The following is a 26,493-nucleotide window of genomic DNA, read 5'->3' as shown; positions in this document are numbered from 1 at the left end:
TAGAACAAAGAAAAAACCAAATGGATAAACAAAACTCTAATGCTTGCAAATATAACGAATACAAACACAGTACCTTAACTCATTGGTTGAGAATCTTGGAAGTATCATGAATGATAAGAGTGCGACTTATCGGGCAAAGCCTCACCTATCACGATCTGTTGCAGGCAAGACAATGAGACCGGTCCATTCTGTTCATACAATGAGAAAGTTATGTAATACAGCTAGCTATCTTCCACACCTCCCCCACCGTGGTGCCAAGCCCAGTGACTTCTTGAAGCTGAGAGACGAAAAAAACAATGGAGGAACCCAATAAAAGAGACATGGCTAGTCAAAAGTGGGGGACTCGGTAGATGAATATCTCGTGCTACCTCCCCGGAAGACGAGGGAATATAATCATATATATTCAGTAGGGTATATTTCGACCTGCCATGCAAGCGCACCCGGTATGGCAAAAGGTCGTTTACGCTCACATTATACTTACATATATAGAAACAGTAAAAATCGCTTCACCATAACCTAGAAAACCTAGAATAGTTCTTTCCACAGAAGTGGAGAACCATGTTCCAACGACATCCCTGGAACTCCAGCCAACCGTATTTTTATGTTTAGAAACACTCGTCATCGCCATCATAAGCCTCCACATACATGCAACAGCAGATTTCCCGTCGTTCGAAGCACGGTCCAATTGAAAAAAGAATAACCCCCCGCGCTGCAGCTTCTTTGGAATCACCATTAGACCCTGGAGCTTTTCCATGGCTTCTTTTACGCAGTATACTCAACTACCAAATTTATATGATAACAATACAAACATAAATAGGTCTGATAAAGTGGGTACAACACATGCAAGGCCCAAAGCCATATACAACGACGATGGCAACATAAGCAAATATTAAAGGAAAATTACATTACATGTAACAAGAACACAATTTTCCAACTATCTAAGAAATTCAAATTCTAGAAACAAAGAATAGTGGATAATAACAAGAGCAGCATTCGATGCAAAATAGCAAACACCCATATATGCCATATAGTGGTGGGATGATGTTTAAATGAAAAGATGATATTTTCCAGTTTCCATCACAAAAATTCAACATACCCATTCTTGCATTTGCTGTATCGATGCTCAATTGGAACATTATAAAAATTCCATTCATAGAATTCCAATGATGTTTGCCACTGTCACAAATTCGATTCATAGTCATATAAAGGCAAACCAGAAACCGAAGTCAAACTCTCAATCTGGGGGTTGATCTGCGCAGGATTGCTAAATTAGAAAAGGGATGCCATTTTATTTGACCATGAAATATTTTTAGATAAAACTGTAACAAAGGCATCGATCCTAAATCCTCAGCTTTTCTCTTTAGTGAAGTGAGTGAATGGATTTCGGAATTCAATGCTTTAATTTTTTTTTTACATAATTATAACTCTAACTACTTCCATCTAAAATCTTATTTCCAAAATACAGCAGAAAGTTTAATTACAATCATTCAAATTTCAATGGACTGAAGTAACACATAATTAAAAAGTTCATAAAAGTTATAATGTTTTTATAAAGAAACTGAACAGAGGAGATTGACGAGGGTCGTCATCTTCATAACCGATTTGCTTTCACACCCATCCCAATGACTAAGTCTCCTCATTTGCAAAAGCTCATTTACTTCCGTTCTCTAAAACTCGGAGAAAATGGGTCAGAAGTTCAACAAGTATCAGAAATCAATATTTAGAGACAGTTCTATAATATGAATAGTAATTGGTAGGTCCCTCGATGAATAGTAACTATGAATATTAAATTGAAAGTGTTTATAAATACTATCTTATATATGTGAATATATATATATATATATATATATATATATATACACACACACGCATTCTTTTTTATCATCATCTGAGGTGGTGGCTTAGTGGAAGAAAGTCGTTCAATCCAAGTAGTGTCCTGGGTTCGAATCGTGCTACCCCCATTATGTCAAATATGAATAGTAATTGGTAGGTCCCTCGATGAATAGTAACTATGAATATTAAATTGAAAGTGTTTATAAATACTATCTTATATATGTGAATATATATATATATATATATATATATATATATATATATATATATATATATATATATATTTATAACCACAAGCAACCAAATTCTGCTTTATCAAATAGCTATATTGAGAGAGATCAGAATACCTAAAAAGACCCAATAAAGTGAACTTTTAGCAAACAATTTATAATTTTAAAAACAAAAACCTGAGGAATAATAGGTTGCACCTTACATTCCTACGACTCTATAACGAGTCGTGTCTAGATACACTAAGGTCAAATGAGAAAATCACCCAGCAATTTCTGAATAAAAAGAAGGCCCTTCCCTCGCCCAGGGAACTCTGAATTCCGATCTTCCACACCTATATACAATCATCTATAAAAATTATACTTCAATTAAGAAGATGATCAACAGATCTTTTCACATGAAAAGGGGGGGCGCAAAATCCCAAGGGGTGGGTGAAAAAAATCATCACCATTATTTTACACCTGTTAACAACAGAGTACTATGTTGTGACAACCCATCCTTCCGGAAAAGAAAAACAATCTAACCCATCTTTCCGCAATAGCAAGGCTGACTGGCACACATATAAAACTCCTAAGCTGCATAACAAAACGGTGGTTGCCCAAATCTTATATACTGTGACACTAGGGAAATAATGAAGGGTAAACTCAATAGGCATAAAAATGAAAAAAAAGAGTCAGATTTCACTAGCATAGAACAACATCACAGAGTCATTCATCAAAACCCCCAAAAAAATTGAAAATAAAATAGCAACTTACATCAAAAGACAACTAAAATGGAAAAAAAGAAAACAAATATGAAAATAAAATAGCAACTTAGCTCCTCGGCTCGCTAATGAGAATAAACCTCACCGGAAACAAATATTCAGGCAATACATATGAAAATAGAACAAAGAAAAAACCAAATGGATAAACAAAACTCTAATGCTTGCAAATATAACGAATACAAACACAGTACCTTAACTCATTGGTTGAGAATCTTGGAAGTATCATGAATGATAAGAGTGCGACTTATCGGGCAAAGCCTCACCTATCACGATCTGTTGCAGGCAAGACAATGAGACCGGTCCATTCTGTTCATACAATGAGAAAGTTATGTAATACAGCCAGCTATCTTCCACACCTCCCCCACCGTGGTGCCAAGCCCAGTGACTTCTTGAAGCTGAGAGACGAAAAAAACAATGGAGGAACCCAATAAAAGAGACATGGCTAGTCAAAAGTGGGGGACTCGGTAGATGAATATCTCGTGCTACCTCCCCGGAAGACAAGGGAATATAATCATATATGATGGGGTCCAAAATCTGCAACCAATCGGCTGTTCACACGTGGCCCTCACAGGGACCACTGCAAAGCCAACACCAGTCCCTGCTAGGTATGACGCTTGGATCAATCGGGGACTTCCACCTGTCCCTGCTAGGTATGACACCTGGACCAATCGGGGACTTCCACCTGCCCCTCCTAGGTATGAGACCTGGTCCATACAGGGGCTACCACCTGTCCTGGACAGGTGGCTCAGAACCACTATAAATAGCCTTCACTTGTGCTAAGGTGAGGGATCTGAGATCAAAACCCTAAGCCTTTTGCTCTGACATTGTTCTGCACTCCTGCTCATACTGACTTGAGTGTCGAAGCGCCCGTCCGGAGCACCACTCCGGGTTGGTCTTCTGACCCTTTGTATCCTTGTCTGTGCCCTTGTGCAGCGCAGTACTCCATTAGCTCTTCAGCTGTGGCTTGCCAGATCAGCCCTTCCGGCCCTACCATAACCTGTTACCAATTTTAGACCTAACAGATTTGGCGCCATCCGTGGGACCCCGGAACAAAAGCTGTTCGGAACCTCACTCAAGCAATGGTAGGGAAAAACGGAAAGCATGTGCCACCTCCCGGACGACCCAGGCTACAGCCCCCCGCGAAGGAAGAAGCGAGCGACTGGCCTCGCAGATAGAGGCCGGGGCAGTCGGGGAGCAAAGTCCGACTCGCTCGGACCGCTCAGACCCTACCCCGACCCCAAGGGAGATGCGGGCCCTTTTCCAAGAAATGACTGCAGTTCAGGAATCTGGCCCCCGCACTCCAGCAGCACCCAGTCGAGGCTTCTCAGCCCACCCAGAGGAGGGGAAGCTCCCGCAGAGAGCACACGCCCTTGCCCCGGGAACAGACTCGTCACTCCACAAGACGAGACCACCTCTCCCGGGACAAGCATGTGCGCCCCGAGCCTCGCTTACATCACCGGTCACGATCTCCTTCCGTACAAAAGCATGGTACCAGGAGAGACCCCGCGCACGGAGAAGGATTGCGGCACCGGCGAAGGAGTCCGGCCAGTCAGTCCGGCTCTGCTATGAGCCCGCCGGCAAGAAGAGAGAGGCCCGTCCACCGGGCAGAGAAGAGAGACGACCCGATGTTACTAAGGATCCAGCAGATCGACCACCGGATTGAAGAGCTCGCCAGAGAACAGGGCCGGCCTGCCTCCCGGATCTTCACAAGCGCTCCCCCATTCTCGGACAGAGTGCTCAGCGCGGCAGCCCCCGCGGGCTGGAAGATGCCGCAAATTTCGCAGTATGACGGGACCACCGACCCCGTGGACCACTTGGAGACTTTCAGGACTACAATGCTCCTCCACGGGGCGTTGGATGGATTCCTTTGCCGGGCATTCCCCACCACACTGACTGGAGCCGCGAGGGACTGGTACTCACGGCTCAAACCCAGGTCCGTGGATGAAGTTCACTACTCCGAGCTGTTCCCTTCGCCTATCATCAGAAGATGAAGTTCACTACACCATGAGGTGTAGGGGTTCTCAGAGGGGATCAGCCCCAGTCGAGGCGGTGCTATGTAGCGGCACTGAAAGGGAAGAATGCGTCCCTTTGTACAGCGATGACTATCTGAGGGTTGTCCAAATCGGCTCTGCCCTGTCAGAGGCCGCGCAGCAGGATCTTGCTCAGTTCCTCAGAGCCAATGCTTGAAGGCCTGTAAAGAATCTCTGTAATTAAATTTCAAAGAGAAATAAAGTGGAGTGGTCACTAAACTGTGTCCCTCACTTTTGAGTCACTAATATATGCCAGCTCCTCCAATCAAACTCTAAGTATTTGCAGACTTAGCTCTCAGCCTAAGTGTTTGCAGACTTAGATAACGGCAGTGGTGCACTCCGGCGCGTCCAATTTGGTGTGGAAATCAGTTCCAACCATGGACCCGCCCTAGTGGAAAACCACCTCAAAGACCTGCCCGGCCTGGCCGTCCAGCGCCTAAGCCGGACAGGATATGGCACAATCGCTAGACGCCAAAAGACCTGCCCGGCCTGGCTGTCCACAGCCTAAGCCGGACAAGATATGGCGCAATGGTTAGACGCCAAAAGACTCTAAGTGTTTGCAGACTTAGCTCTCAGCCTAAGTGTTTGCAGACTTAGAGAGCGGCAGTGGTGCACTCCGGCGCGTCCAATTTGGTGTGGAGATCAGTTCCAACCATGGACCCGCCCTAGTGGAAAACCACCTCAAAGACCTGCCCGGCCTGGCCGTCCAGCGCCTAAGCCGGACAAGATATGGCGCAATCGCTAGACGCCAAAAGACCTGCTCGGCCTGGCCGTCCACAGCCTAAGCCGGACAGGATATGGCGCAATCGCTAGACGCCAAAAGACTCTAAGTGTTTGCAGACTTAGCTCTCAGCCTAAGTGTTTGCAGACTTAGAGAACGGCAGTGGTGCACTCCGGCGCGTCCAATTTGGTGTGGAGATCAGTTCCAACCATGGACCCGCCCTAGTGGAAAACCACCTCCAAGACCTGCCCGGCCTGGCCGTCCAACGCCTTAGCCGGACAAGATATGACGCAATCGCTAGGCGACAAAAGACCTGCCCGGCATGGCCGTCCACAGCCTTAGCCGGACAGGATATGGCGCAATCGCTAGGCGACAAAAGACCTGCCCGGCATGGCCGTCCACAGCCTTAGCCGGACAGGATATGGCGCAATCGCTAGGCGCCAAAAGACCTGCCCGGCCTGGCCGTCCAACGCCTTAGCCGGACAGGATATGGCGCAATCGCTAGGCGACAAAAGACCTGCCCGGCATGGCCGTCCACAGCCTTAGCCGGACAGGATATGGCGCAATCGCTAGGCGCCAAAAGACCTGCCCGGCCTGGCCGTCCAACGCCTTAGCCGGACAGGATATGGCGCAATCGCTAGGCGACAAAAGACCTGCCCGGCATGGCCGTCCACAGCCTTAGCCGGACAGGATATGGCGCAATCGCTAGGCGCCAAAAGACCTGCCCGGCCTGGCCGTCCACAGCCTTAGCCGGACAGGATATGGCGCAATCGCTAGGCGCCAAAAGACCTGCCCGGTCTGGCCGTCCAACGCCTTAGCCGGACAGGATATGGCGCAATCGCTAAGCGACAAAAGACCTGCCCGGCATGGCCGTCCACAGCCTTAGCCGGACAGGATATGGCGCAATCGCTAGACGCCAAAAGACTCTAAGTGTTTGCAGACTTAGCTCTCAGCCTAAGTGTTTGCAGACTTAGCTCTCAGCCTAAGTGTTTGCAGACTTAGAGAACGGCAGTGGTGCAACTCCGGCGCGTCCAATTCGGTGTGGAGATCAGTTCCAACCAAGGACCCGCCCCAGTGGAAACCCAACCTTGAAGATTCTAAGTGTTTGCAGACTTAGCTCTCAGTCTAAGTGTTTGCAGACTTAGACCTCCTCAGCTCAGCTCTAAGTGTTTGCAGTGTTTGCAGACTTAGACCTCTGTAGCTCAGTGGTGGTACACTCCGGCACGTCCGCAATGGCTTGGAGACCAGTTCCGGCCAAGGACACCAAGTGAAAAACCACCTTATAAAGCCCAAGTTCTGAAGACTTGGATCCAAGCAATGGTTCAATCCGGTCCGTCCCGAAATAGCTTGGAACCCAATTCCGGCCAGGGACCACCCATGTAAAACCACCTGAAATCCGAGTTCAGAAAAATGGGATCCTGAATTGGTGGTTCACCTCGGTTCGCCTCTAAATGGCTGTGAGCCAACTACCGGCCAGGAGAGTACGGGGGCCAAAAACCACCCACAATGAAATCCAAGTTCTTAAACTGGGGTTGAGCCGCTTGGTTCACTCCGGTACACAATACTATGGCCGGACAGGATATTTTTCCTGGTCATCTCGGGCCGACCAGAAAATGAGGTCATCACAGGCCGACCAGAAAATGAGGTCATCTCAGGCCGACCAGAAAATGAGGTCATCACAGGCCGACCAGAAAATGAGCTCATCACAGGCCGACCAGAAAATGAGCTCATCAGAGGCCGACCAGAAAATGAGCTCATCACAGGCCGAGCAGAAAATCTGATCATCTGAAGAAGACAAAAGACCTGCCCGGCCCGGCCGTCCAGCGCCTTAGCCGGACAGGATATGGCGCAATCGCTAGACGCCAAAAGACCTGCCCGGCTTGGCCGTCCACAGCCTAAGCCGGACAGGATATGACGCGTTCGCTAGAAGACAAAAGTCTGCCCGGCCGAGCCGCCCAGAAGGCTTAGCCGGACAGGATATCACGCGTTCGCTAGAAGACAAAATTCTGCCCGGCCGAGCCGCCCAGAAGGCTTAGCCGGACAGGATATGACGCGTTCGCTAGAAGACAAAATTCTGCCCGGCCGAGCCGCCCAGAAGGCCTAGACGGACAAACCTCCAGCGCAATTTCTGCCCTTCCAGGCCGCCCAGAAGGGCTTGGATTTATGGCAGTAAGCTTTCTTGCTTCTCCAAGCCGAAAATAACACCTCCACTAAAGTTAAAAAAAATTGGCTTTGAATAATCTTCCACTAGTGGGTAGGATGTATTAGGAAGCTCTATCATTTCAAGATGCAATCTTGGTAGGTTTCCTCCTATAGATTATCTTGGTAGGTTTCCTCCTATAGATTTTCAGCTAGTAGAGAATAAGGTAGCATCTATATATTCAAAAAAAGGAAAACGACAGGTCAATAATTCCTTGATAGAAATATTGCTTGCATAACAAAAAAAAAAAGGGGCATGTGAGCCACATCGTATTGGACAGTTCCTATGGGGGACATTTTGGGTTATCATATCTATAAAAAGGAGCTACTTCATAGGCTTATGGGAGGTCCTTGCTTTCATAGTTAGATGGGATTCCATTCTACTGTCTCTTGTTCTTATTAGCTATGGATTTGAAGGAGCAACAAGTAGTCTATCTAAAGAAGAATACATGGAAGTGGAGAGACAATTCAAGATTCTAAACAAAGCAGCAGTTAAGACTATTAGGGTATTTATATTTTCTTTGATCCTAAGCCTCTATCTGGTAGGAATACCTCCTATTGCATAGTGGGTCCTACATTCAGGTGATCCAAACCGTCCATCTGATAAACGCTATTATGGGTCTGCTGTAATGGTCCAATGTGTATTTTTACTCGTTGGAAGTTTTCTGCTTTCTCCCACCAAAAATATTTCGTTTGATTGATAGTGTATCAGGCGATTAGAGATCATCATAAGGCTTTAAAAAAATACAGGAGGTAGGGGCCTATACGTAACAATGAGTATGTTAGCATTGCATTACAGAAGTGGCGGAGGGTAAGATCTAATGAAGGATATTTCCTCTTGTGGGTCCCTCCTCTGATTGATCCTAGGCGTCCATTTAATAGCCCTTACCCCAAACTTTGGGCCAAAATCATGAACACAGTCACTTAAATCATTCATTTAATATGATTTATAAATATATAAGTTATATTTGCATGTTACATACAAAAATTAATGGGAGTCTGTACTATTTGCAGACAGAATTTGGACAAATCTTTGATTGTGTTGATACCAAAATAACAGCCACACGTTTGGTGCTTCGCTAAAGGAAATTCTTAGAGTAGCGCTTAAGGTAGGTGATCATACCCTATATCAGTGTATTACGTATATTTCATATACTTAGATTTGTTGCAAGCTTTTATTACAGTTCATTTTATGGAACCTGTTTTGAAAAGGTTTCTCACTGTTTTCTTTTAGCATGTCATTCCAAATGATTGAATTGTCATTATCCATGAAATGTTTTAGTCTTAACATGCTTCCTTATCTATACAAAAGGGCTTTGTGACTAACATGATTTTGGAAACTCAAGTTCATGAAACACTATTGAAAAGCATTTTATATATGATATGGTTTCAATGGTTTGGAACGGGGGAGCCCCCAATGGTTTTAAAACGTCTACAAAATTTATGGCACGGTATTGCAAACATTAAATTGCTTCTCTCTTTATTTGTATACAGTCTTGGTAAGGAATGGATTCCGCTAGTAAGGTTGATCTGGGGATCAAGTGCCCAACCTGCTAGTGGGTCAGTACACTGGACGTGATCACGTAGACCGGTCAATTTTTATCTACCCGTAAGGTTGATCTCGGGCGGCCAGTAGGGAGTCCTCTGGCTATTGATAATATTACATTGCGCGCTTTTGGACCTGTGAGTCCTGCGAACGAGTGTTCGCCTTGGGTTACGCTACTTGCCAATAAGGTTGGAAATTGGCCACAGAGAAGACTGTTAAGTATTTAATTTCCAAGTGGAAAAATGCAAAAATCAAGTGTTTGAAAATATATATTCTTTGTCATTGATTTCAAAGTGGAAAACTGCATAATCGAGTGGTTGGAACTGTTTTTGTAAAAACATGTATTTTTCTTATATAGCTTATGTAGAAATGATCTTTCTTGATTCTTATCAATTTCTGCATTGCCTAAATTTTATGGCATGTTACTTCTTTTCCGCACCAGCTTTGTTTTCGTTTTCCTATTAGCTGGCTTGGATTTGGAAAACCGGCTGGGCTGTTAGCTCATTATGTGGTTTAACAATTTTCAGATACAGAGGAGCGATAGTAGACTTGCTGAGATCAGGCACTTGGATTGGAGCTTAGGAAATTTCTTGCTTTCTTTCATTATTCGAGTTAGAGACTTTTGTTACGTTATTAAGGTGATTGTCGTCTAATAAGAATTGTTTGGATTTAGACTTATAATCCTAATCTATATTTGTATTTCATTTGAACTCTATTGGAGACTAAAATTTCCGCATTTATTAGTTACTCTGATTGTTGAGAATAGTTGTTGTAAAGGAGCCTTGCATGCTTGTGGGGGGCGACCCTATGGGCATGCGGCGGCTGTCACGTGCGCCTTACCTCGAATTCTGGGTTTGGGGCGTGACAGTTAAAGTATCCATTGCCGAGGATCGAGGATCTATTTGATCAGTTATAGGGGTCTAAAGTATTCTCTAAGATCGATCTTCGCTCGGGTTACCATCAGTTGAAGATCAAGCCAGAAGATGTGCCCAAGACAGCTTTCAGGACCAGATCCGCAATTAAAACAAACATTCATGGTCCTCCAGCACTGACCACTATGAGCTTTTTCACAAAGAGGGCACACTGCTCTAGATTGAATACCACTATCTGTCCTCTGCTTCTTAGGGGGAGGCATCTGGTTTCTATTTGTAGAAAACTAAACTCGCATTGCCTGTACTCAGTGTTTAAAAATGCGGATACGACGCGGAATGCGGCCGAAGAAAAACCTAGTCGACTCGACGCGGACACGGCCAAGAACGCGGTCGACGCGGCTTAGTTATAATTTTTTATAAAATATAAATGAAAAAATACAAGATGTGGCGGATCAAATGGACGGTTTGGATCATCCTAAAGTATGGGCATTACACCACTTTTTGGAAAAATTCTGGACTATATGTGATGCATCAAATGGACGGTTTGGATTATCCTATGGCATGGGCAGTGCTGCACTTTATGAAAAAACTCTAGACTATGCAACTACACACACTGTAGGATGATCCCAAGATCCAAACCGTCCATTTGATGACCCATCAAATCATACCCCCTGCAAAATAATACTTGTGGCAGCATTATCAAAATGACAGGTGAGAGTGAGAAAGCGAACAGGGATGCAAGCTTTAAGACAAAACTGTTATGATGTTGACAACACATACTTCATGATGGAATAGCTATCACGTAGTCACCTTTATGCCTCGAGCTTAGTCTACTATGTGTAGGCATGCAACACACTTACCTTGATAATTAAGAGAAAGTGATATATTATCTCCTCGTTTTTTTTTCTTGGAAAAAGCTGGATTTGTGTTTGACTCGGCTTGAACTCGACCGAGATGGCATGGACTCGTCGAGTCCATGGCTCAATGACGCGGTCACCACCAATCCGCGTCGACTCGGCCGAGTTCCGAGCCGAGTCAACGCGTTTTTAAACACTGCCTGTACTAGCTTTTCACTACGCTCTGCAACTTCAGCCATCTCACAGGCTTCTGCCAAAGTCTGAGGTCTCAGATTGATGATGTCCGCCATGATAGAAGGGCGAAGACCATCAATAAATTTCCTTACCTTGTCCTCCTCGGTAGCGGCGCACCCGGGTGCATACCTCAACAATTGTCTAAATTTGGCCCCATATTGGGCCACAGTCAATGCTCCCTGACTCAACGACGCAAACTGAGATGCCAATGAGTTCTTCACATGAACTGGGAAATACTGATTGTTAAATCGCACATTGAATTGTGCCCATGACTCATCCTTCGTTGCAGGATAGCTTTGCTCAACCGATCTCCACCATACACCAGCGTCATCTTTCAGCAAGAAGGAGGCAAGACGAATCCTCTGAACATTGGAGCAATCCATGACGGCGAAAAGGAGTAGATTGATTTGTCTTTTGCAAGTTATGCTTGTAGATAAATGAATTTTTCCAGCCTTTACCTCTAGGATTTTGAATCTATACTTGTGGAAGTTGAATTTCGGGGACGAAATTCCTTTAAAGGGGGGTAGAATGTAAAGACCACCATTTTCAATCTCCCTCGTGATTTTTGTAAAATCCAAATTTTTAATCCTTATTGTTCCAATCAATGGCCTAGATCATCAATCCATCTTGGATCGATGTCGGATCATAAATTTGGGCCTTTATTTTCCCCTCGATTATCTTAGATCGAATGATCTACGAATCAAGGGTCCTTGTTTTAGTATGTAGATTTATATTATGATAGAAAGCTTTTCTTGAAAAAAATTTTCCCATGAAAATAATTTTGTGGAATGAAATAAATGTGAAAAATAGTAGTGCATATGTTTTTCCCATGATTTGGTGGGTACACCTAAATATTGTAGTAGATGTGGCAATCATGTTTTCCCCATGATTTGGTGGGTACACCTAAACATTGTAGTAGATGTGGCAATCATGTTTTCTGGTGGGTACACCTAAATATTGTAGTAGATGTGGCAATCATGTTTTCCCCATGATTTGGTGGGTACACCTAAACATTGTAGTAGATGTGTCAATCATGTTTTCCCCATGATTTGGTAAGTACACCTAAATATTGTAGTAGATGTGGCAATCATGTTTTCCCCATGATTTAGTGGGTACCCCTAAAAATTGTAGTAGATGTGGCAATCTTTCAAAGATCCTAATATATAGGAAGGACTCATTAAATAGATTAAATTGCTTAAGAATGAGAGGAGAGTGCGCTCATTTCTTTTCTCCCTTGCAAAGAAAAAGTGAGAAATAGAAGAAGGAGAGGAGGAGAAGTGAAGAAGGTGGGTGATCTAACCCTTCCAACTTCAATTCGCTCCAAATAAGTACCCTCTTCGCTTAACCTAAGAAATTCTGAGAACTTTAAATTAATGGATCATAGTGTTGTACGCTTTGATCAAGATTTAAAACGTAAATCTAGAATTTTATAGATTTACGACTATAGGTTTTATTGAAGAAAAATAATAGGATATTATCTTTAAAACTGAAAACTGAAATTTCAGCAACTTATAAACCCTTTTAAAACTGAAATTTCAGCATCTATGAACCCTTTTAAAACAGAAATTTCAGCACTTATGAACCATTTTAAAACTGAAATTTCAGCACCTTTATGAACCATTTTAAAACTGAAATTTCAGCACCTTTATGAACACTTTTAAAACAAAAATTTCAGCACCTTTATGAACTCTTTAAATCTGAAATTTAACTCATTGAATCTGAAATTTCAGCAATGACTTAAACCTATAAATTCTAAATTTTAAACTATATGTATACCTTTTGAATCTGAAACTTCAACACTAATTGAACCTACTTGAAAATACATTATCGTAATAATGAGAATTATCATTGAAAGAAATAATTGACACCCCAAAACCTCTGTAAGCTAGATATAGTAAAATGGTGTGAATCAAGTGTTGGTCTCACTTTCAGGTTGAGCGATCCTCTATCCTTATTTAGGACTTGGGTTCTCTCATCCGGCAGAAGTGTAAGGCAAGTGACAGTGGACTATTCTAGTATATCTCTCGATATGGGCTTGTTAATGTTAGATTGATATTCTAGTTATATTCCTATCTCAAACAGTTATTTTAGTTAAATTATCATGATAATTCCTTTGATTTTAGATCTCAACCGCTATGTAGATTTGCATGATATAGTTTAAAAAAAAAATGGATTACTTTATGCTTTGTCATGAGCATGTAGATGGGGGTATAAGGGAGGCCGTTGTGTCGTCCTTGGACCAAAATGGTCAAAAGTCAACACGATCAGTGTGCGCAGCCTTGTGTTGATAATCTTACCGAAGGGAAATAATCCCTAAGGCAGCTTGACATGATGTCTGTCATCCGTAATCAAAAGTCCAAAACCGCCACTACCTTTGGACGGGGGTAGTGGATAAGTCGTGAGGCAGGGTACCTAGACGGAAATAAATAAAAGAACAAGAAAAAAGGGAAAATGCCAGATGAGCCCGGGGTGTACTCGTCGCATGTCATTTATAGAGTTTATTCATTAAAGATGTGTGTTCCTTTAATTATTGTCGGTTATGATTTACATCAAACAATAATGGTGAGAGGTAATGTAGAAGATCCCATGAAGAATATGCTATTAAACAAAATATGAAACTATAAAGAAATAATAGAAATAATATAAATCATAACCGACAATAATTAAAGAAACACACATCTTTAATGTATAAACTCTATAAATGACATGCGACGGCTACACCACGAGCTCATCTGGCATTTCCCATTTTTTCTTTTTCTTTCATTTATTTCCGTCCAGGTACCCTGCCTCACGACTTATCCACTACCCCCGTCTAAAGGTAGTGGCAGTTTTGGACTTTTGATTACGGATGAGAGACATCATGTCAAGCCGGCTTAGGGATTATTTCCCTTCGGTAAGATTATCAACACAAGGCTGCGCACACTGATCGTGTTGACTTTTGACCAATTTGGTCCAATGACGACACAACGGCCCCCCTTATACCCCCATCTACATGCTCATGGCAAAGCATAAAGTAATCCATTTTTTTTTAAACTACATCATGCAAATCTACATAGCGGTTGAGATCTAAAATCAAAGAAATTATCATGATAATTTAACTAAAATAACTGTTTGAGATAGGAATATAATTAGAATATCAATCTAACAATAACAAGCCCTTATTGAGAGATATACAAGAATAGTCCACTGTCACTTGCCTTACACTTCTGCCGGATGAGAGAACCCAAGTCCTAAATAAGGATAGAGGATCGCTCAACCTGAAAGTGAGACCAACACCCGATCACACTTGATTCACACCATTTTACTATATCTAGCTTACAGAGGTTTTGGGGTGTCAATTATTTCATTCAATGATAATTCTCATTATTACGATAATGTATTTTCAAGTGGGTTCAATTAGTGTTGAAGTTTCAGATTCAAAAGGTATACATATGAAAATGGTGGCTTGGCCGTAAGCTGCAGAGGGTGGCTCGAATGGGTTTGGGTGGTGATGGCCGTAAGTTGCAGAGAGTGGCTCGAATGGGTTTGGGTGGTGATGGCCGGCCGGTGGGAGTTGTAGATGGCTGGCCGGACGGTGAAGAAGGTGGTGGCAATCGATGAAGAAGGTGGTGGGGGTGCAGTGGCTGCCAGATGGGGTTTTGATTTGGGTGATAGTGGCAGGTGGTGGTGGAGAAGCTTGGTGGTGGCGAAAAATGGGTTTCGATTTTGGGTAGAGATGGGTTTCGATTTTGAAGGTGAAGGTTGGAGGAGACGAGGGTGGGAGAGGGTTTTCGAATGGGTTTGGGGTGGTCAGTGGCGGCTGGTGGTGGAGGATGGTGGAAAAATTGGGTTTCGGTTTTGGGTTTGGGGTAGAGATGGTGGCTGTCGGTGGAGGTTGCAGAAAGAGGGAAAGATGGAGGATGAGGTGGCGGCTGTGGGTGGCTGATGGTGGTGGAGATGAAGGTAGAAGACGGTGGTGGTGGCGCCGGATTTTCGAAATGCAGAAATGGTGAAAAAAAATGAGTTTCGGTTTTGATGGGTTTAGGTTTGCAGAGGGTTGTGGGTTTGGGAGTTACAGAGGTGAGGGAGGTGGGAGTTGGCCGGAGTAGGGAGGAGGTTGCGGCTGTGGAGGTGATTCGGCCGGAATCCGGCAATGTCGCCGGAGAAGTAGGAATGGCCGGAGGTTGTGGGAAGAGGGTTCCGCTGAGGTGGAGGTGGCTAGCAATGGTGGTGCGGGTGATGGCGGTTGATGGAATGGCCGGTGGAGGAAGAAATGGTGGTTGGAACGGAGGGGTTCTGGTGGTGGAGGAAATGGGCTGGCCGGTGGGAAGGTGGTGGCTGGGCTCCTTCTCCCTTTTTTCTTTTTTTCTCCGCTGTTTTTCCCTCCCTCTGGTCCTTTTTTTTTCTCTGGTTTTTTTCTTGCTGGTTCCTCCCTTCTCTGCTTTTTTTTCTCTTGTTTTTTTCTCTTCTTGCGAGAGAACCGAGCTGGAGTGGGGAGACTCATCATGAGTCATCATGAGGGGGAGAGAAAAATGAGAGTGGTTGTCCCCCTCTTCTCCCCCAATTCCCTTGATTTTTTTTAAAAAATCAAAAATAGTCATCACAAATGGCATCGGATGCCATTCATGTCCGTTTTAAATTGAAAGAAAATGATTGAAAGAAAATGATGTTTTCCTTATTGTTTCTTTGAATACGAGCGGGTCCCACATCAGCGGGCTCCACACAAACGGGTCCCACACCAGCGGGTCCCACAAAAGCGGGTCCCACACAAGCGGGCCCCACATTCTCTTTTGCTCGGATTAATTCCATTCATTTTCCGCCTGACCTCGGGATTTTATTCGAATATGCGGGTTTAGGGCCTTGTCAAAATGGGGTGTCTACAGATGCCCCTCTTTGGCAGAGGGCGCTTGTCGCACGAATGTCAAAGCCAAAAGGACAACACATTTTGACCTGCCCCGAAAACTTGGTTAAAACAGGAAAACGTAAAGAAAATGATTTTGTAAAGATTGAATTCTTGAAGGGTCCGATGTCACAAGGGTCTTACTCAGAGTGGATGCCTCAGGGGACTTTGGAAAGAATGCTTCAGGATGGCGGATGCCGTGCGAGAACGCCACCACCACCGTCTCTGGTTATCCGTTGGTTATCCGTTGTGACAGAGCACATCATGGGATCCAGGGCCCACTTCCTTGGATGGCGACTCTTTCCTTATTCGAGGTGCGTCTCGAATCCGGACTGGTCCCCGAATCGAGAGGTATCTCACTTCACATCGCCGCTCATGCTGTGAGGGGCACTCTTTCGAGAGTTCCTTGGCGGAGCTCTCCTTCACGTGGATGATCCTGAGACTCGCGTGGGGGCACGTCCCCCAGCCCCGTCTCGGATCGCGGGTCCACAGACTGGCGACTCTGCTGGGGAATTCTTGGAACATTGCCTAACTCTGTAAAAATGTCATTTTTACTAATTTTGAAGAAATTTGGATTAAAATCGTTTTAAATGGGAACCTTTTCCGTTAGAATCCAGGGGCACCAAGTAGGTGCGTAAATAAAACAAGGGATTCACACACTGCACATCATGCATTGTCATATTCTTTATTTCTTTCATTATTTTCCTTATTGGCCTCAGGGAATAGATATGACGCGCACCAGATGGAGCCGTTGTATCTATTTCCTAGCTATGCGCCGGAGCTGCCCCGTCTCCTACGGCATCTAAGCCCGTTCTCGTACAGCATTTAAGCCCGTTTTTGCACGGCATCCGCCATCCGCCATCCTGAAGCATTCTTTCCAAAGTCCCCTGAAGCATCTAAGCCCGTCTCATACGGCATCTAAGCCCATTCTCGCACGGCATCCACAATCCTGAAGCATTCTTTCCAAAGTCCCCTGAGGCATCCACTCTGAGTAAGACCCTTGTGACATCGGACCCTTCAAGAATTCAATCTTTACAAAATCATTTTCTTTACGTTTTCCTTCTTTAACCAAGTTTTCGGGGCAGGTCAAAATGTGTTGTCCTTTTGGCTTTGACATTCGTGCGACAAGTGCCCTCTGCCAAAGAGGGGCATCTGTAGACACCCCATTTTGACAAGGCCCTAAACCCGCATATTCGAATAAAATCCCGAGGTCAGGCGGAAAATGAATGGAATTAATCCGAGCAAAAGAGAATGTGGGGCCCGCTTGTGTGGGACCCGCTTTTGTGGGACCCGCTGGTGTGGAGCCCGCTGATGTGGGACCCGCTCGTATTCAAAGAAACAATAAGGAAAACATCATTTTCTTTCAATTTAAAACGGACATGAATGGCATCCGATGCCATTTGTGATGATTATTTTTAATTTTTTAAAAAAAATCAAGGGCACGGACATGAATGGCATCCGATGCCATTTGTGATGATTATTTTTGATTTTTTTAAAAAAATCAAGGGAATTGGGGGGACAAGAGGGGGACAACCACTCTCATTTTTCTCTCCCCCTCATGATGACTCATGATGAGTCTCCCCACTCCAGCTCGGTTCTCTCGCAAGAAGAGAAAAAAACAAGAGAAAAAAAACCAGAGAAGGGAGGAACCAGCAAGAAAAAAATCAGAGAAAAAAAAAGGACCAGAGGGAGGGAAAAACAGCGGAGAAAAAAAGAAAAAAGGGAGAGGGAGCCCAGCCACCACCTTCCCACCGGCCAGCCCATTTCCTCCACCACCAGAACCCCTCCGTTCCAACCACCATTTCTTCCTCCACCGGCCATTCCATCAACCGCCATCACCCGCACCACCATTGCTAGCCACCTCCACCTCAGCGGAACCCTCTTCCCACAACCTCCGGCCATTCCTCCTTCTCCGGCGACATTGCCGGATTCCGGCCGAATCACCTCCACAGCCGCAACCTCCTCCCTACTCCGGCCAACTCCCACCTCCCTCACCTCTGCAACTCCCAAACCCACAACCCTCTGCAAACCTAAACCCATCAAAACCGAAACCCATTTTTTTTCACCATTTCTGCATTTCGAAAATCCGGCGCCACCACCACCGTCTTCTACCTTCATCTCCACCACCATCAGCCACCCACAGCCGCCACCTCCTCCTCCATCTTTCCCTCTTTCTGCAACCTCCACCGACAGCCACCATCTCTACCCCAAACCCAAAACCGAAACCCAATTTTTCCACCATCCTCCACCACCAGCCGCCACTGACCACCCCAAACCCATTCGAAAACCCTCTCCCACCCTCGTCTCCTCCAACCTTCACCTTCAAAATCGAAACCCATCTCTACCCAAAACCCTTATTCAAAACCCAAAATCGAAACCCATTTTTTGCCACCACCAAGCTTCTCCACCACCACCAGCCACTATCACCCAAATCAAAACCCCATCTGGCAGCCACTGCACCCCCACCACCTTCATCACCGATTGCCACCACCTTCTTCACCGTCCGGCCAGCCATCTACAACTCCCACCGGCCGGCCATCACCACCCAAACCCATTCGAGCCACTCTCTGCAACTTACGGCCATCACCACCCAAACCCATTCGAGCCACCCTCTGCAGCTTACGGCCAAGCCACCATTTTCACTTTCACTCTTTTTATCACCACTTCTCACCTTTCCGTCCGAACTACGGATGGCTTGATCCCTAGCTGAGGGGTACGTAGGCAGCTCAGGCGTGCTGCTGGCATCCTGAGTGCAGTCACCATTTTTGTAAATATTTCTCACAATTCCCACAATTTCCGTCACTTCACCATTTTTACAAATATTTCTCATCTTTTCGTCCACCCAAGTTCAGTCAAACCTTTCAATAAAATCATTTAAACCCTTCAAAAAAATCATTTCAGTATCCAAAAATATCTTTCAAGCTTTTCCCAAAAATACAAAAAATCAAAATGGGCAAGGATGGTGATTGCAAGGTCACTCGGAGCCTTCTTTTCATTTCATTTCCGATTTTTATCGTGATTTGCCGGTTTTATCGGTTTTCCGACTTTTTTATCGTGTTTTGGGACGGGCGACGACGTAGCGTGGCCCTTCGCAGGGATTGTCCTCGCTGAGCCCAACGATAGGCTATGACGATCGTGAGACCTATCCGATCTTCAGCGGATCAGGATTTTTGAGTTTGATTCATTAGAATCGCTCCCTGAGCCTATCGTACGCTCCCTTTTATTTTCCCTGGCATTCTCGGTCTTCATGTACCGTCGATTTATCGATTCATTTCTTTCCTCGCATCTTTTGTTTATCGTGTGTTTGTCTTTGATTCCTTGTGTGTTTACTTTCAGCTTGCTTATTATTTGTGCGCTTAGTTTCACATGCTTAGCTGTGGCTATTTACTGCTTTTCTGCTTACCATATCTGATATTGCTTGTTTAGCTGTAGCTGTGCATGCGGATGTTACTGCTTTCCTAGATGTGATGGGTTAGGAGTAGATGCGGTGAGTTAGGATTTGGATGTCTATTTTCTTTTGCCCATCCCCGGGTCATGCATGCTTAGATAGACGTTTTCTCGGGGATGCTCGTTCCCGTTTAAAATTTAGAATTTATAGGTTCAAGTCATTGCTGAAATTTCAAATTCAATGAGTTAAATTTCAGATTCAATGAGTTCATAAAGGTGTGCTGAAATTTCAGTTTTAAAAGGATTCATGAAGGTGCTGAAATTTTTGTTTTAAAAGGGTTCATAAAGGTGCTGAAATTTCAGTTTTAAAATGGTTCATAAAGGTGCTGAAATTTCTGTTTTAAAAGGGTTCATAGATGCTGAAATTTCTGTTTTAAAAGGGTTTATAGATGCTGAAATTTCTGTTTTAAAAGGGTTCATAGATGCTGAAATTTCTGTTTTAAAAGGGTTCATAGATGCTGAAATTTCAGTTTTAAAAGGGTTTATAAGTTGCTGAAATTTCAGTTTTAAAAGGGTTTATAAGTTGCTGAAATTTTAGTTTTCAGTTTTAAAGATAATATCCTATTATTTTTCTTCAATAAAACCTATAGTCGTAAATCTATAAAATTCTAGATTTACGTTTTAAATCTTGATCAAAGCGTACAACAGTATGATCCATTAATTTAAAGTTCTCAGAATTTCTTTGGTTAAGCAAAGAGGGTACTTACTTGGAGCGGATTGAAGTTGTAACGGTTGGATCACCCACCTTCTTCACTTCTCCTCTCCTTCTTCTATTTCTCACTTTTTCTTTGCAATGGAGAAAAGAAATGAGCACACTCTCCTCTCCTTCTTAAGCAATTTAATCTATTTAATGAGTCCTTCCTATATTCATTAGAATCTTTGAAAGATTGCCACATCTACTACAATATTTAAGTGTACCCACCAAATCATGGGAAAAACATGCAATGTTTAGGTGTACCCACCAAATCATGGGGAAAACATGATTGCCACATCTACTACAATATTTAGGTGTACAATATTTAGGTGTACCCACCAAAACACATGATTGCCACATCTACTACAATGTTTAGGTGTACCCACCAAATCATGGGAAAAATATGATTGCCACATCCACTACAATATTTAGGTGTACCCACCAAATCATGGGGAAAACATGATTGCCACATCTACTACAATATTTAGGTGTACCCACCAAATCATGGGGAAAACATATGCACTACTATTTTCCACATTTATTTCATTCCACAAAATTATTTTCATGGGAATAAAATTTTCAATGAAAGCTTTCTATCATAATATAAATCTACATACTAAAACAAGGACCCTTGATTCGTAGATCATTCGATCTAAGATAATCGAGGGGAAAATAAAGGCCCAAATTTATGATCCGACTTGGTAAGACGATCTACTATAACCCAGATGCTATCAAATCCACGCTTAGATCTTGGCAATCCCATGACAAAATCCATGGACAGACTGTCACGCCCCGAACCCATAATTCGAGGTAAGGCGCACGTAACAGCCGCCGCACGCCCATAGGGTCACCCCCACAAGCATAAGGCTTCCTCACAACCAACTATTCTCGATATTCAGATCGATTAATAAATGCGGAAATTTTAGTCTCAATTAAAGCTCAAATGAAATACATAGATAGGTCCATAAGTCTAAATCCAAACAATTCTTATGAGACGACAATCACTTTAATAAAGTAACAAAAGTCTCTAACTCGAATAATGAAAGAAAGCAAGAAATTTCCTAAGCTCCAATCCAAGTGTCTAATCTCAGCAAGTCTACTGTCGCTCCTCTGTATCTGAAAATTGTTAAACCACATAATGAGCTAACAGCCCAGCCGGTTATCCAAATCCAAGCCATCTAATAGGAAAACGAAAAGGGCATTGTTTGGTTGGCTTCAATGTTTGGTTGGCTTCAATGTAACTCAACTACTCTCTCATTAGGCCCAATATTAAAAGGTCATTAGGATCTCATTCAAACACTATTAAAATTTAACATCATTGCCAAAAAAAAAAGACTATACCTTTGGGGTTCTTCTCCTTCTTCTTCTCAACGGCCGGATTTGACGGACGAGTGGAGGCGCTGAGGCAATGAGGCGTGAGAGGGTTTGCAACTTTGCAAAGTAGATGAAGAAAGTAAGAAACTGTGGTTTCTTTTAATTCTTTTGTCTTTAAAAAATCAAAATTAAGAGATCATATAATGATATCAGCAGCCTCTTGTTTTGAATTAAATATTAACAATTTAACAAATTTGTGTGATCAAGAATGATATTAACATCCCAACTTTTTTTATATTTGACGTAACGCATAAAATCGCACGCATATACGTAAAAAAGGGTTTTGGTGAGAGGCAAACATGTAAAAACCCGTAGCCCAAAAACTCCGTTCAAAACGGTGTTTTGCAAACAGACCTCCCCCCCTCCGTTTGCAAAACGCCGTTTTGAGGGTTTCAAAACGGTATTTCAAACGGCGTTTCAAACGGTAGCTGCGCACCCAAACACTCCCAAACGGCCGTTTGGCCCCAAAACGGTGTTTCAAACGCCAAACGGTGTTTTAAACTGTACGCCAAACACGCACAAAATATACATAAAGAAATCACCGGAAAGAAACCCCAACTAAAGTTTCTCAACAAGAAAACACGTAAAATTAGGATAATAATTTTTGGCTATGTAACCATTCAAACAATAAAATTCTGGTTGTTACTCTTTGTTAATATCTCATCGCAAGTGTAAGAAAATCCACAACACTAAAACTCTATCAAGAATGCACAATTGAGCATCTAATATGTTGCCTGCTACAGCTTAGTTATTCTATCATTCTTTGGACATAGGTATGTTGATTCACATAAGAATGTCTATTGGTTGATTGATATTTTGACTGTTTATTGAAAACTTTGAAGCCTTTTGGTGCTTTTTTTCTCAGGAATTTTATAAGAGCTTTCTCATCTTTTCGGATTACATGTATTAAGAATCAATACATTAGATTTTCTTCTATTTCAGGGCAGTTCTGTAGGTAGTGAATTTGTTCTATTCAACAAGAAAGATTCCTAAAATATTTTACATATAATTACCATTGTCTCGAGTAAGGAATTTTATTGTTTCCTTCCTTATTTTACTTAAAATTATTTAGAGAAAAAGAAGAAAACTCATTCTTTCATTCTCTGTTTCATTGACTATACTGTGTTGTAATCAATAAGTTCATCAACTAAATCTTTACCTAAGTCCCAGTTTTTTGAAAGGACTTACTTAGAGGGGGCAAGGAATCCACATCAGCAGATACGTAATTATTACATGGGAGACATTCAAGGGAGTCCAATGCTATTTTGGCAACCAAACATGAAATGGCATGCCAAATTCAAGCCAAATTCCGACGGCCACCGAGATTTTGTGCAACCAAACGAAGCCTTATCATCTCTTCTTCTATTTCTCTTCCCTGGCCTACATCAGCCTGGTATCAGAGCGAAGGATCCAAGACACTTCACAGCAAGGAGATCAATGGACGTGAGACCCCATCACCCATCGCCATTTCAGGCCATCTACATCCATCGATGAGAAGCAGTTCATTGCTTCACCATTTCAACACATAAACCCCACTATCAGCCTCTTCACCTAATGTTTGACACTTAACCCATAAACACCCCTCTATTATCCTCCACCTATTGTTTGACAACAAATTTTCTTAACCACTAAACCCAAACCCTAAACATTTTTTTCCTTTCCTCCATCTAGGCACTGTCATCGCATTAATCTCCTCCACTTGGCTAACAGATCCGCTCATCTCCATCCCCTCCACATCAATCTCAAAACCCTAAAACCCACCTACATTTTTTTTTCCACCCCTTCTCCCACCTTGAACCCTACACCCAAACCCCTCTCTCTCTCCTCTCTCCTCTCTCTCTCTCTCTCTCTAGTATCAAAGCGAATGATCCAAGACACTTGAGAGCGAGGAGATCAACAAACGTGAGACCCCATCACCGCCGTTTCAAGCCATCTACACCCACCACATCTGCCATTTCAACCCAGACCCGCGCACTAAATCCCCTCCACATCAATCCCAAAACCTTGACTCCTGGTACCATTGCTGAACTTGAGCTTGCAGCCATTGCTCATGGCATCTCATTGGCCAAAGACTCCAAGATCCACAATATTTGGATTGAAACTGATTCTCTCCTAGCATTGCAGATTATCAAGGAAGAGACAAAATGTCCATGGACAAAAACCCCACTTCTTCATGATATACAAAGATTACTTTCTCAATTTCAAAAAATAAAAAGATTACTTTCTACTTTCTTTCACGGGTCCAACTCTCACATTTGGAGAGAAGCCAACAGGGCTGCTGATTTTTTGTCAAAGCATCATTGTCCCTGTAAAGGGGATATAGGATCCCAATTTCAATGATACCACCTCTCCAGCATCATTGTCCCTGTAAAGGGGATATAGGATCCCAATTTCAATGATCCCTCCTCTCCTTGCCTTTATCATTTCAGATGATGCCTCTGGCACTTTGTACTATGGCTTGTAATCTTCTCTTATTAATGAATTCTGGTCTGGGTCCGCCTAACCCCAGCTTGCCCAATAAAAAAATGTTCATATGAAACATCTAACCTGCCACTTCTTCAACAAGAACCAGTCACAGATGTTTGTAACTTAACTTAGAAAAGTACATGTGAAGGACCATTGACATCAGTTGTTATTATAATATTCTGAGTCACACACGAATAGTAAAATGACACTGGATCTTGGTGGATTCGAACCACCACCCTCCCAAACATAATTTGAGCGCTCTTTCCATTTTGAGCTTAAAGATCCCCAAGTGGAAAAAGACGATCGATCATCGATCAGCATACTTCATATGTCTGCAATTTCTAAAGATATACAAAGTAAAGGGAAGTGATATATCCACCCCTTTTGATTACTTGGGACACCCAACAACTATGTATGAATGACTGCAGAGGGGGGGTGGCCACGTACAGTGCTGGTGGGTGGCCCAAGCAATCAAAAGGGTGCATATATCACTTCCCATGAAGGTAATGATGCTCTTTACAACATTTGTAGCTTCCAAAACATCAGGTTGCTTAGCTCACAATCCACAACAAAGGTAGGGACTAAGCCTATAAGAAAACAAGAAATAATTTGTTATAAGAGTGGGTATTTCCTTCTATATCTATAGGCGGACATTACCTAATATCTAAGAAACCACATTCACGTACATGGCGCTTCCTTTTATTGCATATGGAGCCTTCCGAATTTGTTGTAAAGGGTGGGTATACGAAGTTGTTTCAAGCCCGAACCATAAGGTGAATAAAGAGAAGGCCCTAAATATGAATTCCAGATCTTTCACACCTATACACAAACTATAAAAATTATACGAAGATGATTAATCTTATCCAAAACAAATGATTTAGCAAAATAATTTACTATTATTTTAGGGAGATGATTTTTTCACCCCAAGTAGGATTTTTCACCCCTCAAATTGTAGCAGATTTTATCAAATCACATAAAGAGTGGAGTGCATAATTCTAGAGTGAAAAAATCACATAAAAAGGGGAGTGCATAATCCTAGGGGGGAAAAAATCATCACCCTTATTTTACACCTGTTAACAACATAAAAATATGTTGTGACAATCCATCCTTCGGAAAAAGAAAAACAATCTAACAGCCCATCTTTCCACAATAGGAAGGCTGGCTGGCACACAAATCTTAAAAACTCCTAAGCTGCATCAGGAAATTATGGTTGCCCAAGCCCAAATCTTATACATTGTGACAATAATGAAGGGCATCATATTTATTTCTTTATCGTTTACTATTCATTTATCATGCACATTTACTATTTAATATTTCTCATAAAATATAGATATAATTGTAAAGGAACTTAAGAAGGCTGTTGAATATGGTATTGTTATATTTAAAATTTTCTTGTCCCAAAATGTCTAATTTGGGGTCATCAAACAGTATTAATTTCTATTCAAGGAATATCCTTTATTTCCAAACTAGTATCCTTTCTATTCTAAGAAAGTGTCGTTTCTCTCTAACTTATGTTCTAAAAATAGGGTACTTTGTGAACAATATCGTGTCTTTTTTAGTCCAAAATTTATATCTTACAAACAGTGTTCTTTCAGTCCAGTTTTAGGATCAGCATATATAGATATTAAATTATATTTTTTCAAATCTTAAACTTACTACAGCACACTTATATACGGGTATGATGTCCTTAACACATAATACTCGTACCCTAGGTGGTAAAGGGGATATACTTATATACGGGAATGCGTTTCAAATTTGATCAGAGAGCGTCTCCGAGCAGCACAAAGCAGGCAGAAGAGATACGCTGATGTCAGGAGGCGTGAGCTTGAATTTGAGGTTGGAGATCGTGTTTTCTTTAGGGTGTCTCCCACTAAAGGAGTGGTCAGATTTGGCATTAGAGGAAAGTTGAATCCGAAGTATGTTGGGCCATACGAAATTCTTAAAAGGGTCGGGACAGTTGCCTATCGCCTTGCATTACCACCCAGTTTGGCTGGGGTGCATAATGTCTTCCATGTCTCTATGCTGAGGAAGTATGTCCCGGACCCGGACCGTATAGTAGAATTGGCCCCTTTCCAACTCAGAGAGGATTTGTCATATGAGGAACACCCGGTGCGTATCGTTGATCGGAAGGACCAAGTTCTTAGGAGACGCACCATTCCCTATGTCAAGGTTCAGTGGAGAAATCACTCTGAGCGAGAGGCAACTTGGGAGCTTGAGGAGGAGATGCAGAAAAAGTACCCCCAGCTTTTTCAAGTGCCAGGTATGTGAAATTCGAGGACGAAATTCTTTTAAGGGGGGTATGATGTAATACCCGGTTCCAAGTAATAAATTTTTTTTAGATAGTTGTCCT

General features: G+C 42.9%; 1 long non-coding RNA gene across 4 annotated transcripts in view; it reads right to left on the bottom strand.

Annotated features, from left to right (window-relative positions):
* Positions 1-533: 533 nt before the first annotated feature.
* LOC143851780 (uncharacterized) overlaps positions 534-26,493 on the bottom strand; it is a 40,770-nt gene continuing 14,810 nt past the window's right edge. Inside the window, exons 3-4 of one of the 4 annotated variants that reach the window (XR_013236511.1) lie at positions 24,830-24,962; positions 23,829-24,730 (exon numbers count right to left, since the gene is read on the bottom strand). This is a non-coding gene — a long non-coding RNA (uncharacterized LOC143851780). Of the gene's footprint in view, positions 780-21,213; positions 21,420-23,828; positions 24,963-26,493 lie in introns of those variants that run through there. The other 3 variants (XR_013236512.1, XR_013236510.1, XR_013236507.1) reach the window with 3 other exon arrangements.

This window comes from Tasmannia lanceolata, unplaced genomic scaffold (assembly GCF_043159265.1).
Source record: "Tasmannia lanceolata isolate RefF3 unplaced genomic scaffold, GAP_Taslan_0.1 ptg000018l, whole genome shotgun sequence".
NCBI lineage: Eukaryota > Viridiplantae > Streptophyta > Magnoliopsida > Canellales > Winteraceae > Tasmannia > Tasmannia lanceolata.
The sequence above is the reverse complement of the archived record's forward strand: the minus strand, read 5'-3'. Positions and strand labels throughout refer to the sequence as shown.